The sequence below is a fragment of the Rhinopithecus bieti genome, unplaced genomic scaffold (genome assembly GCF_001698545.2).
Source record: "Rhinopithecus bieti isolate Rb0 unplaced genomic scaffold, ASM169854v2 scaffold_566, whole genome shotgun sequence".
NCBI classification, from domain to species: Eukaryota; Metazoa; Chordata; class Mammalia; order Primates; family Cercopithecidae; genus Rhinopithecus; species Rhinopithecus bieti.
The window spans coordinates 553,071-566,671 of record NW_016803334.1 but is presented as its reverse complement, the minus strand read 5'-3'; positions in this window follow the sequence as shown (position 1 = coordinate 566,671).

The window sequence follows — 13,601 nt, the reverse complement described above, 5'->3', positions numbered from 1 at the left end:
GTTAAGATTTCTTATTTGAGTCACTTGGGATATTAATATGATAAGGCAGTTTCAGAAAGCATTGCTGGAATTAACGATACAATATTAAGCTATTATGAACGTCTATAAAAGCTAAACATACATGTGAAAATTAGTATATTTATTTCCTAAAAAAAAGAATATACATGAAAGCCTTAGAAAAGCAGTGATTCAAGGCTGGGCATGGTGGCTTGCCCAGAACTTTGGGAGGCCGATGGGGGAGGATTGCTTGAGCCCAGGAGTTTGAGAAGAGTCTGGACAACGTAATGAGACCCCATTTCTACAAAAAAATAAATAAGTAAACTAACAACAACAACAATAACATTAGCTGGGTATGGTGGTGCCTGCCTGTAGTCCCAGCTACTAGGGAAGCTGAGGTGAGAGGATGGCTTTAGCCTGGAAAGTCAAGGCTGTAGTGAGCCATGATCATGCTGCTGCACTCCAGCCTGGGTGACAGCAAGATCCTGTCTCTCCAAAAATGAAAAAAATTGAGAGACAGAGAGAGAAAGGGAGAGAATATCAGTGATTCAAATTCTGAAAAGTAAAGCGTTTTAAAAATTTTTTAATTAACATAAACATATAACTAATAAAACACATAAGAGCCTCTGTGGAAAAACTAATTAAACCTTATTTTGGATTTTCTTATTACCATCATTGACCTGTGTATTTCATACACAGGAACAGGTTTTAATCAACTTTCTATGTTACATAAAATCTACTGTGGTAAACATTTTAATGCACAATAGAATTTTATTTTGGTTATTCATTCAGTGTATGACCTCACACACTTAAAATTCTTGAAATGTCTAACCTTTAAAAGTGTCCATGTCTGGCATGCAGATTATGTGTGCCCTTATTTTTTAATTCTGTTGCTGACTTTATATTAACAACAAAAATATGGTCTCTCATGTAAGCTACATTTAAGCTCAAGTTTTGAACCAGAGCATGGATAAGTACTGGATTTTTTTTTTCCAATTAACCTATATCAAGAGATTTGGTCACAAGATTTGATACCTAAATAAGCTTTGTGAATGTAATAGGGTAAGATAATATGACAGCAGCATACTAATATAGTTTATTTTGCTACAAACCAATTGGGGTGATTTGTATGTCAAAGCAGCTGGGCAAAGCAGTTCAGTGTTAAAGTACTAATAGGGTGGGAGGCAGGGCAATCCTGCCCTGTGTTCCTTTATAGAATGAATCATTGTTCCACATTGAATCTTTGCAACGCAGTGTGAAGGATGCTGACACAATCAATACTTCCCTCTTGGAAAAAAAAATGTTCAAAGATTCTATGTGAATAACATTATCCTATTTTCTCAAAAGCCCTTTCCTGCATCGAGTAATATGGCTTCAGACAAGGATTCCAACTGAGCTGTGGCATAAAAAAGATTACAAGGATTCAGTAGATCAGCAGGAAGCACAAAAAGAAAGCATCCTTTCTTACAACTAGCTTGATTAAACCTAATGATCTAAGATAAAATTACGATAACCAACTTATTACCAGTTTCCGCCCTAAGAGTTTGCTTTTCTATTTGTCCAAATTGAATAAACAAATACATGTTACATATTCCAAGAAAGTTCTGTTTTCAAATATTTTAGACTTAAAAGTCTTTATTTTTGATTGGTCTCTAAAGCATCCATCATGTAAACACGAATGATTACCTCTTATGGTTTTGGTGGAAAGTCTCTGCAACTCTGTTCTCAATCCTCCATGCTTCATAAAACCTAAGGAAGCTAAACTTTTATTTCTCATCTTCTTTAAAATGACTAACAAATAAAAATACTTGGTTAATATGGTAATTTTTTATTTATTGAATTAAAAAATCTCTCTATTAAATAAATATTAGGCAAACTTCATTTTATCTGATTATTTAAGATCATATTATCCCCACATGTATTGATCCTTGATTCTTTTGTAAAGAAATAAGTGGCTATGGACAAATAGGAAAACTCATTTATTTCTTAGGTAACAATTGCATATTAAAGTTTTGCATGTATGGTCATACTATATATTCCTTATAATTTTAGATCTTAATGGTGTTGCTCTCCTCCTTTATATTTTATGGTATATTTGGAAAGAAATTGGACACAGTTAACAGCAGTTGATTTGGAGCCAAAAGATTTTGGCAGCATCTACAAACGTACTGATAACCCCATTAACTGAACCATTGCTTTTGATCATTATGAAGACATTACCATGAAAGTCCAGCCAACACTTGAAATAGGATATGAGCCATCGTGTCTAGGATAATAAGAAGACTAAATTCTCATCACTGGAAGTGACCCAATTATATTTCACTATAAATAACATCTTTTAGAGCAACACCTGGTAGCAATATAGATATTATACAGACGTTTTTCAAGATAGTCTTTTCATTATTTCAAAAGATTCATTTCTCCCACGTGGTTGTCAAACCAAATGGTGCTTAGTTGATATTTAATGCAAGTTGGAAATAAATTGAATTTGCACAACTGGACACGATAATGCTAAAATGAGTTGATACCATCTTAGTCTAATAAACGTGGACTAGCAAACAGGGAGGTTTATTCTAGGCTGTCCCATCATCAAACTTACATACCTACCTCTCCTACTAATGATCATATCTATATCCCATTTTGGAATTTTAGTCTTAGGTTCCATAGCATGAATAGATTTCCATACAGTCAATTTCTAATTACACATAGTTGACTTCATTTAAAACCATAGATTCATTCTTTGAATTAAATATAACACCCGACAGATAATGCTGGCCAGGATTTCTAAAAGAGTTCAAATTTCATATGATTCTAGCATTTGTGAATGATTCCTATGCTGTCTTATTGTGGCCAAGAATGCCTACTATAGTATTATTTTTAGAAAAAGTGTCACTGATATCTGTTCATGTTCTTTCAAATAATGTCTAGCATATAATACACACATAAACTGCTGATGGTGTTTATATATTCCAAGTGCTCAGGTAATATTTAAAAAATACAATTAAATCTCCAAAACTGAGCAAATATAATTATGGAATAGATATATGTGTATATGCAGCTATCATAAAATGGAAGTTTAAATGACAGTAAAACTTACTGCCAAGTAGGTATATTTGAGTTTTTGACGTTAGCTATTCTCAAATATAATCCTATATGTGTGTGAGTGTGTGTGTGTGTGTGTGTGTGTGTGTGTGTGTTTTAATGTTGTTCTTTGCTCTCTTTTTGTCTTCAGGCCTCCACTTTATGGAGCTTAATGTAAATATGCTTATATCAATAAACAAAATCTATATATTTAGTTGTTTTAGCCAAATTTGCATTTTGAGTCTTACCTCTATTTATAAATTAAAATAATTTGAATTTGTCAAAGGTTTATGTGACATTAATTTTGAGAAGGGAAAGACATTTGAGGGGGAGGGCAGAGACCATTCAAATATCATGGAAGAGTTTGAAATCAGAACCAAAATAAATCTTTCATTTGATAATTTAATCAACATAAATTAGTTTGCCAGACCTTATTTTGATCTAACAATACAAAGATAATAAAGATAACAGAGCAGGTATCCTTCCACCTTGAACCTCACAGTGGTAGGAGAGCCCACACCCTCACAGGAACCTTTACCCATCTCTCATCTGACCCAGCCTATAAACATTGCTTGAGAACCCAGAAAAAAATGGTTCTGCAGAAAACTTGTTTTCCTCAACAGATACTGTTTCTCATGAATATATATATACACACAATTTTATAAGAAAGACTGGAACTTCTGCATTAGGTAGTTTTATAGATTGCTCCAGCAGGAAAAAGATATATTTCTGGATATAGGGTATGAAATACCCAAAATATGCTCTGTTTTGAGGAAATAAGCTGAATGTTTAAAAAAATGATATAGAAGTCTTGATTTTAAATAAATATTGCTTTTAACTATTAAGTAAATTTTAGATTTTCTTTAAAAGGCAATTAGAAATGACTGGGCATTAAATATTTCCTATAAATTCAACCAATAAAAAACAACTTACACTTATTTTTTGTAACTAATGAACTTTATAATCAGTTTATACATCAAGGTATTCAAAACATGCAACAATGACTCTGAAACCCAACAGGAACATGAAAATATCACAGGTTTCTATAACTTTGTATTAGTGTTAAAATATATCTTTTGACAGTGATTTGCTTTTATACTTACAACATTATAACATTAGTGTTGAAAAATATATTATATTTCTAACCTATCACATCTTTTCTAAAATTAGAACATAATTATATATTTAAAATGCAGATAACCTTCCAATTTTCTTATTTTTTCCATTTCCTCTTAGAAAAGTAGAAATACATCCTGATTTCCACCCTGCAGCACTAACAATTGAAAACTTAAAAAGAATTTTACAGTAACCTCTGAGAATATTCCCGGGGTGGCTGAATTCATGCAACATCAAGAATAGAAGCAGCAGCAAAAAGAAAAAAAAAAGAACAAACTTCTGTTTCATCAGATATCTGATAAGGTTTGACTGTGTCCCCACCAAAATCTCATCTTGAATTGTAGTTCACATAATCCCCACGTTTGGTTAGAGGGACCCAATGGGAGGTAATTGAATCATGGGGTCTGTTTCCCCCATGCTATTGTCGTGATAATGAGTAAGTTCTCATGAGATCTCATGGTTTTATAAAGGGCTTCCCGCTTCACTCACTCTCATTCTTCTCCTTCCTGTTGCCATGTGAAGGAGGATGTATTTGCTTCCCTTTCATCATGATTATGTTTCCTCAGGCCTCCCCAGCCCTGTGGATCTATGAGTCAATTAAACTGCTTTCCTTTATAATTTACCCTGTCTCAGGCAGTTCTGTATAGCAGTGTGAGAATGGACTAATACAGCACATGGGTACTGCAGAGAGTGGGGCGCTGCAGTAAAGATAACCAAAAGGGTGGAAGCGACTTTGGAACTGTGTAACAGGCAAAAGTTGGAACAGTTTGGAGGCCTCAGAATACAGGAAAGTGTGGTAAAGTTTGGAACTTCCTAGACACTTGTTGAATGGCTTTGACCCTGTTGAATGAGGTCTAAGCTGAGGTAGTCATAGATGAAGATGAGGAACTAGTTGGAAACTTGAACAAAGTTGACTCTTGCTATATTTTAGCAAAGAGATTGGTGGCATTTTGCCCTGTCCTAGAGATCTATGGAACTTTGAACTTGAAAGAGATGAATTAGGGTATCTGGTGGAAGAAATTTCCAAGTAGCAAAGCATTCCAGATGTGATTTGGGTGCCAGTAAAAGTATTCAGTTTTGTTTTCACAAAGATTTGGTATGGAATTGGAACGTAGGTTTAAAAGGGAAGCAGAGCATAAAAGTTCAAAAAATTTGCAGCCTGACCATACAATAGGAAAAAAATAAAAGAACATTTTCTGAGGAGAAATTCAAGCCAGCTGTAGAAATTTGCATAAGTAATGAGAAGCCAAATATTAATGGCCAAAACAATGAGGGGGAAAATGTCTCCCAGGCAGTTCAGAGGTCTTTACAGCTGCCCCTCTAATCACAGGACCAGAGTCATAGGAGGAATGAATGGTTTCATGAGCTGGGTTCATGACCTGGGGCCAGGACCTTGCTGCTTTGTGCAGTCTTGAAACCTGGTGCTCTGCATTCCAGCCATGCCAAAAAGGGGCCAACATAGAGCTCAGGCCATTGCTTCAGAGGGTGCAAGCCCCAAGCCTTGGCAGCTTACAAATGGTGCTGGGTCTAAGGGTTCACAGAAGTCAACAATTGAGGTTTGGAAACCTCCACCTAGATTTCAGAGGATGTATGGAAACAAGTCCAGGCAGAAATTTTCTGCACTGGTGGAGCCTTCATGGAGAACCTCTGCTAGGTCAGTCCAGAAGGGATATGTGGGATTAGAGCCCCCTGCCAGAGTGCCCACTGGGGCACTGCCTACTCGAGCTGCGAGAAGAGGGTCACCATTATCCAGACCACAGAGTGGTAGATCCACTGACAGCTTGTGCCGTGCAGCTGGGAAAGCCTCAGAAACTCAATGCCAGCCCGTGAAAACAGCTGGGAGGGGTGCTGTATCCTGCAAAGCCACAGAGACAACGTTGCTCAGAGCTGAGGGAGCCCACCTCTTGCATCAGCATAACCTAAATGTGAGACGTGGGGTCAAAGGAGATCATTTTGGAGCTTTAAGGTTTAACTGCCTCTCTGGATTTCAGGCTTCCACGGGACCTGTAATCCCTTCCTTTCGGCCAGTTTCTCACATTTGGAACAGATGTATTTACTCAATGCCTCTACCGCCATTGTATCTAGGAAGTAACTAATTTGTTTTCAATTTCACAGTCTCTTTCCCTTCATAGACGGAAGAGACTTGCCTTGTCCAAGGTGAGACTTTGGACTTGGACTTTCAGGTTAATGCTGGAATTAGCTAAGACTTTGGGGGACTGTTGGAAAAACATGATTGTGTTTTGAAATATGAGGGCATGAGATTTGGGAGAGGCCAAAGGTGGAATGATATGGTTTGGCTGTGTCCCCATCCAAATAGCATCTTGAATTTTAGTTCCCATAATGCCCATGTTTGGTGGGAGGAACCCAGTGGGAGGTAATAGAATCATGGGGATGGGTTCCCCTATGCTACTCTCACTATAGTAGGTTTTCATGAGATCTGATGGTTTTATAGCAGGCATCCCCCTTTGCTTGACTCTCATTCTTCACCTTCCTGCCACCATGCGAAGAAGGAAGTGTTTGCCTCCCCTTCTGCCATGGTTGTAAGTTTCCTGAGGCCTCCCCAGCCCTACAGAGCTGTGAGTCAATTAAACATCTTTCCTTTATAATTTTCCCAGTCTCAGGCAGTTCTTTATAGCAGTGTGAGAACGGACTAATATAATACCTAAGAAGGCAAACCAAGAAACAGATCAATGAATTTTTACTGTTATCATTAATGATTCCTTGAAAAGAAAAAAAACGTATTACAGTGTTTCTTTCAGGTCTGGGAAGAACAAAAAAACAAAAGCTAAGAAAACTTTGACACTCTAAAAAATTTAAATAGAAATATGTTTTAGTTCTGGAAGGCAGGATGGGTAACTAATATGCCTTCAAAATTTCTCCTGACAGATATTTTGCGCATCACCCCGTTGTTAACTAAATTTAATATAATTTATTTTATTAAATAATAATATATTATAATAACAGACGGCATTTAATTAAATATTAATACTATAAAGGAGAAAGATTCATCAATGAATGCGAGTGGAATGGTATATGCTTTTGACAGATATAAATGGCATTTCAAATTACTCCTTGAGAATGAGATAAAGGGGTCTCAAGAAATGAAACATTAGCTTAGCATCCAAAATGAGAGCAATTCTTAAGTTGAAACTATAAATTTTTGAATTATTGCATTATAAGAAGAACCCAATATTGATTTTTTTAAAAAAACTTATCTAGTTTAACTGAGATTTTGAAGGAAAAGAAATGAAAAATATAATACAAACAACTTATTTCCAAAGATAAATATAAAAGCTGAGTAGACATTGAATAAAACTCTACAGATGCCTAAAGCCTAGTATAAATTGGAAAATGACTCAAGTAGTAAGTCAAATTACTTAGTAAGTAATTTGTAGAACAAGAAAAATATCAAAGAAGAACAGGCTACTCATAAGAAGCAGTATCATGTTGACAGTGGAAAATGGTGGAGTATGACTCAGTTCCTATTTTGCAATTTTTCTTTCTGTTTTAGTTTTCTGTTTAAAATGATGTGCATCCTAAAATCTTCTAGGAGGTATTATATAAAAAACACAGTCTAAGTTAAGCACATATATTAAAAAATAAAACTGAACTAAAATACATGTATTTGTCTTAACAAATTAGAACTAAATGTACTGAATTATGTACATAGATTTGCCAAATCATTGTTGGTACTGTTACAACAGTTGCCAGATTAAGAAAAGGTGATCACAGAAAATGAAGATAGTAAATGTCCCAATTTTATCAGAGGAATAAAGGGAATTTTACAAGGCTTTGAAAAATTTAGTGTCCATGAATGAAAGACAAGAAAGATATATACAAAAAGGTAATATATCTATTACTTTAAATAATAAAATGGTGGCAGTTACTTGGGTAAGAGTTTTGTCATAGACAGAGAGAGAACAGAAATTAGATTGCAAAACGTTGAAAGAACAAATGGGAGGCAGTAGAGGGAGAAAATAATAGGGTTTTATTATTTTGTTTAGTTTTTGTTATTCTTGTTGATAACAAGAATTAATAAGCAGGTTTGTGTGCTAAAGAGGAAGAAAAATAGAAAGAAAGGTGGAGACTTTATATGATGTGTCTTTCTTTACACAGTGGGAGAGAATAGCATTCATTGTGTAGATAGCAGGATTAGCTGTAAAGTAATTAAAGTGTATTTCTTCTACTGGCATACGAAGGAAAGTGTTATAATTACTTTACTTCATTTCACATGATCAGATTTCTGAGGAATTTTATTAATAGGTACAATTTTCTTTAATGCAAAAAAGTTAAATAATACATGTATTTAGTTATTTTAAATTTATATTTTAAATTCAAGGTCACATATTGAGGTTTGTGTAGAGGGTATATTGTGTGATACTGAGATTTGATATTCTACTGAAGCCCATCACCCAGATAATGAACATAGTACTCAACAGGAAATGTTTCAGCCCTTGTCCCTTGCTCTCCTTTTGGAGTCTCCAGTGTCTATTGTTCCCATCTTTATGTCCATGTGTACTCAATATTTAGCTCCCACTTATAAGTGAGAACATGCAATATTTGGTTTTCTATTTCTATGTTAATTCACTTAGGACAATGGCATCCAGCTGCATTCATGCTACTACAAAATACATAATTTAATTTTTTATGGCTGTGTCATATTCTGTAGTATATGTGTACCACATTTTTTAATCTAGTCCTCTGCTGATGGGCACTCAAGTTGATTCCATGTCTTTGCTATAGTGAACGGTGCTGTGATGAACATACAACTACATGTGTCTTTTTGGTATTTTTTTTTTCAATTGGGTATATACTCAGTTTATTTTCAATTGGGTATATACTCAGTAATGGAGTTGCTGGATCAAAATGCAGTTCTATTTTTAGTTCCTTAATAAAGCTCCAAACTGTTTTCCACAGAGGCTGAAATAATTTGTTTTCCCACCAACAGCATATAAGCATTCCCTTTACTCTGCAACCTCACAAATCCCTGTTATTTACTCACTTTTTAATGAAAGTAATTGTGACTCATATGAGATGGTATCTCATTGTGGTTTTCATTTGCATTTCTCAAATAGTAATTATGAGCATTTTTTCATGGTTTTTTTTTTTTTTTTTTTTGCAGATTGTATATCTTCTTTTGAGAAGTGTCTGTTCATGTCTTTTGCCCACTTTTAGCAGGGTTTTTTTTGTTTTTGGTGGGGGGGGGGTTGTTGACTTGTTTAAGTTTCTTATACATTCCGGACATTTGTCCTTTGATGAATAGTTTGCAAATATTTTCTCCCTTTCTGTAGATTGTCTGCTTATTCTGTTTATAGGGTCTTTTGCTATACAGAAACTTTTTAGGTTAATTAGGTTCCACTTATTAATTTTTGTTTTTGTTGTAATTGCTTTTGAGTGCTTGGTAATAAATTATTTGCCAAGGCTGATACCCAGAAGAGTATTTCCAAGGTTTTCATCTATAATTTTTTATAGTTTCAGGTGTTACATTTAAGTATTTAATCAATCTTGAGTTAACTTTTGTATTTGGCAAAAGGTAGGGGTCTAGTTTCTTTTTTCTGCATATGGTGAGCCAGTTTTCCCAGCACCATTTTGCCAAGTTTGTTGATGAGCTGTTGATTGTAGGTATACTGGTTCATTTCTGTGTTCCTGATTCTGTTCCATTGGTCTATGTGTCTGTTTTTGTACCACTACCATACTGTTTTGGATACTGCGGCCTTATAGTATAGTTAAAAGTCAGGTAATTTGATGCCTCCAGCTTTGTTGTTTTTGCTAAGGGTTTCTTTGACTATTTAGGCTCTTTATTACTTCCATATAAATTTTAGAATAATTTTCTTATTCAGTGAAAAATGAAATTGGTAGTTTGAAAGAAATAGCATTGAATCTGTAGATTGCTTTAGGCAGTATGGCCATTTTAATGATATTGAGTCTTCCAAACTATGAGCGTGGTTTTTTTTTTTTTTTTTTTTTCCGTATGTTTGTGTCTCTGATTAATTTTTGCAGTGTTTTGTAGTTCTCCTTGTAGAGATCATTCACCTCCTTGTTTAGATGTATTCCTAGGTATATTTTATTTGTGTGTATGTGGCTATTGTAAATGGGATTGTGGTCTTGATTTGGCTCAAAGTTTGAATGTTATTGGTGTATACAAACGCGACTGATTTTTATACATTGATTTTGAAACTTTATCAAAGTCGTGTATCAGTTTTAAGAGACTTTGGTAGAGTATTTTGAGTTTTCTAGGCATATAATCATATAACCAGTGAAGAGAGAAAGTATGACTTCCTTTATTCCTAGTTGGATGCCTTTCATTTTTTTCTCTTGCCTGATTGCTCTAGCTAGGACTTCTAGTACCACATTAAATAGAAGTGGGGAGAGTACGCCTCCTTGTCTTGTTCTAGTTTTTAAGAGGAATGTGTCCAGCATTTTTCTGCATTCAGTATAATGTTGTAACTTTGTCATAGATGGCTGTCATTATTTTGAGGTATGTTCCTTCAATGTCTAGTCTATGGAGGGTTTTTATTATCAAGAGATCTCAGATTTTATCAAAGGCTTTTTCCAAATCTAATGAAATGATCATATGTTTCTTTTCATTATATTTATGTGGTAAATCAAGTTTATTGATTTGCATATGTGTAACTTATATGAAATTTAAAGGATGATGTAATCCTGCATCCCAAGAATAAAGGCCACTTGATTATACTGAATTAACTTATTGATTTGCAGCTGGATTCAGTTTACTAACATTTTGTTGAAGAGTTCTGCACCTATATTTGTGAGATATATTGGCCAGTAGTTTTCTTTGTTCTGTCTTTTCTAGATTTTGGGGTCACGATGATACTGTTTTTATGGAATAAGCAAGGAAGAAATCTATTTTGCCTAATTCCCTAAAAGAGTTTCAGTAGGATTAGTATCAGCTCTTCTTTGTACATGAGGTAGAATTCAGCTGTAAACCCATCTGGTCCAGGTTTTTTTTTGTTGTTGTTTTGTTTTGTTTTGTTTTTTTTTTTAGTAACTAATTCAATGTCTGCGCTCATTTCTGGTCTCTTCTGGTGTTTATGATTGTGCTTATTTGAATTTTCTCTCTTTTTTTCTGTTTAGTTAGCAGTCTATTCATCTTGTTTAATTTTGAAGTAACTAAATTTTCATTTTTTTGCTTCTTTGTATGTTTTTTTGGGGGCGTTCAGTTTTGTTTACCTCTGCTGTGATATTAGTTATTTCTTTTCTTCTTAGCTTGGAGATTAGTTTGTCCTTGTTTTTCTGATTTCTTTAGGTGTGAATGTTAAATTGTCTATTTAAGCTCTAACTCCTTACTCTAGGTGTTTAGCATTATAAATTTTCCTCTTAACACTGCTTTTGTCAGATCTCAAAGATTTTAGTGTGTTGGGTCTGTTTTGCTTAGTTTCAAAGAATGTTTTGATTCCTGCCTTAAAGTTACTGTTTCCCCCAGAGTTATTTAGGAGCAAGTTGTTTAGTTTCCATGTAATTATTTGGCTTTAAGAGTTCCTCTTGGTATTGATTTTTATTTTTATTTAACTGTGGTCCTAGCAAATGCTTCATTAGTTTATAGTTCTTTTGAAATTTTGAGACTTCCTTTGTGGCCAAGCATATTCTCTATGTTGGAACATGTACCACGTGTATGTGAAAGAATGCATATTCTGTGGTTGTTGGATGGAGTATTCTGCAGAGATCTATTAGGTACAATTGGTCAAAGGTTGAGTTGAAATCCAGTATTTCTTTTTTAATTTTCTCACAAGATGCTATTAGTGGGGTATTGAAGTTCCTAACCATTATTCCTAACCATTATTATGTGGTTAAGTCTTTTTCTAGGTTTATAATACTCATTTTATAAATTTGGGTGCTCCAATATTGGGCACATATAGATTTAGGATAATTAAGTCTTCTTAAGGAATTATATCTTTTATCATTATGTAATGCTGTTCTTTGTCTTTTGTATTTTGTTAAAGTCTGTTTTTTTTTTTTTCTCATACAAGAATAGGAACCCTGTTCTTTGTTTTCCATTTCCATGATAGATCTTTCTATATCCCTCTACCTTAAGCCTTTCAATTTCATTACACATGAGATGAGTCTCTTGAAGATAGCAAAAGTTTGAGTATTAATTTTTTTATCCAATTTGTCACTTTGTGTCTTTTAAGTGGAGTGTTTAGAACATTTATATTCTGGGTTAATACTAATAGGTGAGGCTATCTTCCTATCATGATGGTGTTAGCTGTTTTGTTTGTAGTCTCGATTGGGTAGTTGTTTTGTAGGGCCTACGGGCTATGCACTTACATGTGTTTTTATGGTAGCAAGTATTTAGTTTTGAAATTTAGAGCTCCCTTCAGTATCTTTGTTAAGGCCCATCTAATATAAAAAAAAAATCCCTTAGAAATCGCATGTCTGAGAAAAATTTTATTTCTCCTTTGTTTATGAATTTAGTTTGGTGAGATATGAAACTCATTATTTTTTTTTAAGAATTACAAAAGAGGCACCCAATCTCTTTTGACTTATGGGGTTTCTGGTAAGAAGTTACATGTTAACCTAGTGGGGTTTCCTTTATAGCTGATCTTATCATTTTCTGTAGCCTCTTTTAAGATGTTTCCTTTCACACTGACCTTGGAAAGTGTAGTGATTATGTGCCTTAGGAATGGTATTCTTCTACAGTGTCTCACAGGGCTTTTCTGAATTTCTTACATTTGGCATACATAGCAAGATTGGAGAAATTTTCGTGGCTTATATCTTCCAATATGCTTCTCGAGTTGCTTACTCTCCCATTTTTCTCTCATGAATGCCAGTGGGTCATACATTTGGCCATTTTACATGACCCCATATTTCTCAGAGGTTTTGTTCTTTTTCCAAATTAGCTTTTCATTATTTTTGTCTGACCATGTTGATTCAATGGACCAGTCTTTGTACTCTGAAATTAGTTCCACTGCTAGATCTAGTCTGCTAAGGCTTTCAACAGCATTTTAAAATTTCTGTAGTGAATTTTTCAATACCAGAAGTTCAGTTTTCTTCTTTCTTAATATGGCTATGTCATCTTTCAAGTCTTGGATAATTTTTCTGTCTTCTTTAAATTTGATTTTAACTTTCTCTTAAATCTCATTGAACTTTATTGCCATCTGGATTGTTAATTATGTATCGGTCATTTCAGAGACTTAAGCCTGGTTAGAATCCACTAGACAGCTAGAGAACTAGGAAAATCCTTTGGAGATAACAAAATACTTTGGCTTTTTGAGTTACTGGGGTTCTTGCACTAATCCCTTCTCATCTGAGAGAACTGATATATATAGATATATAGATATCTATTTAGTTTTTAGCATATAAATATTTATATATTATATGTAACATACAAAATACGTATGATTTATATAATATATAACAGATAAAATATATAAGTTATATATTATAAT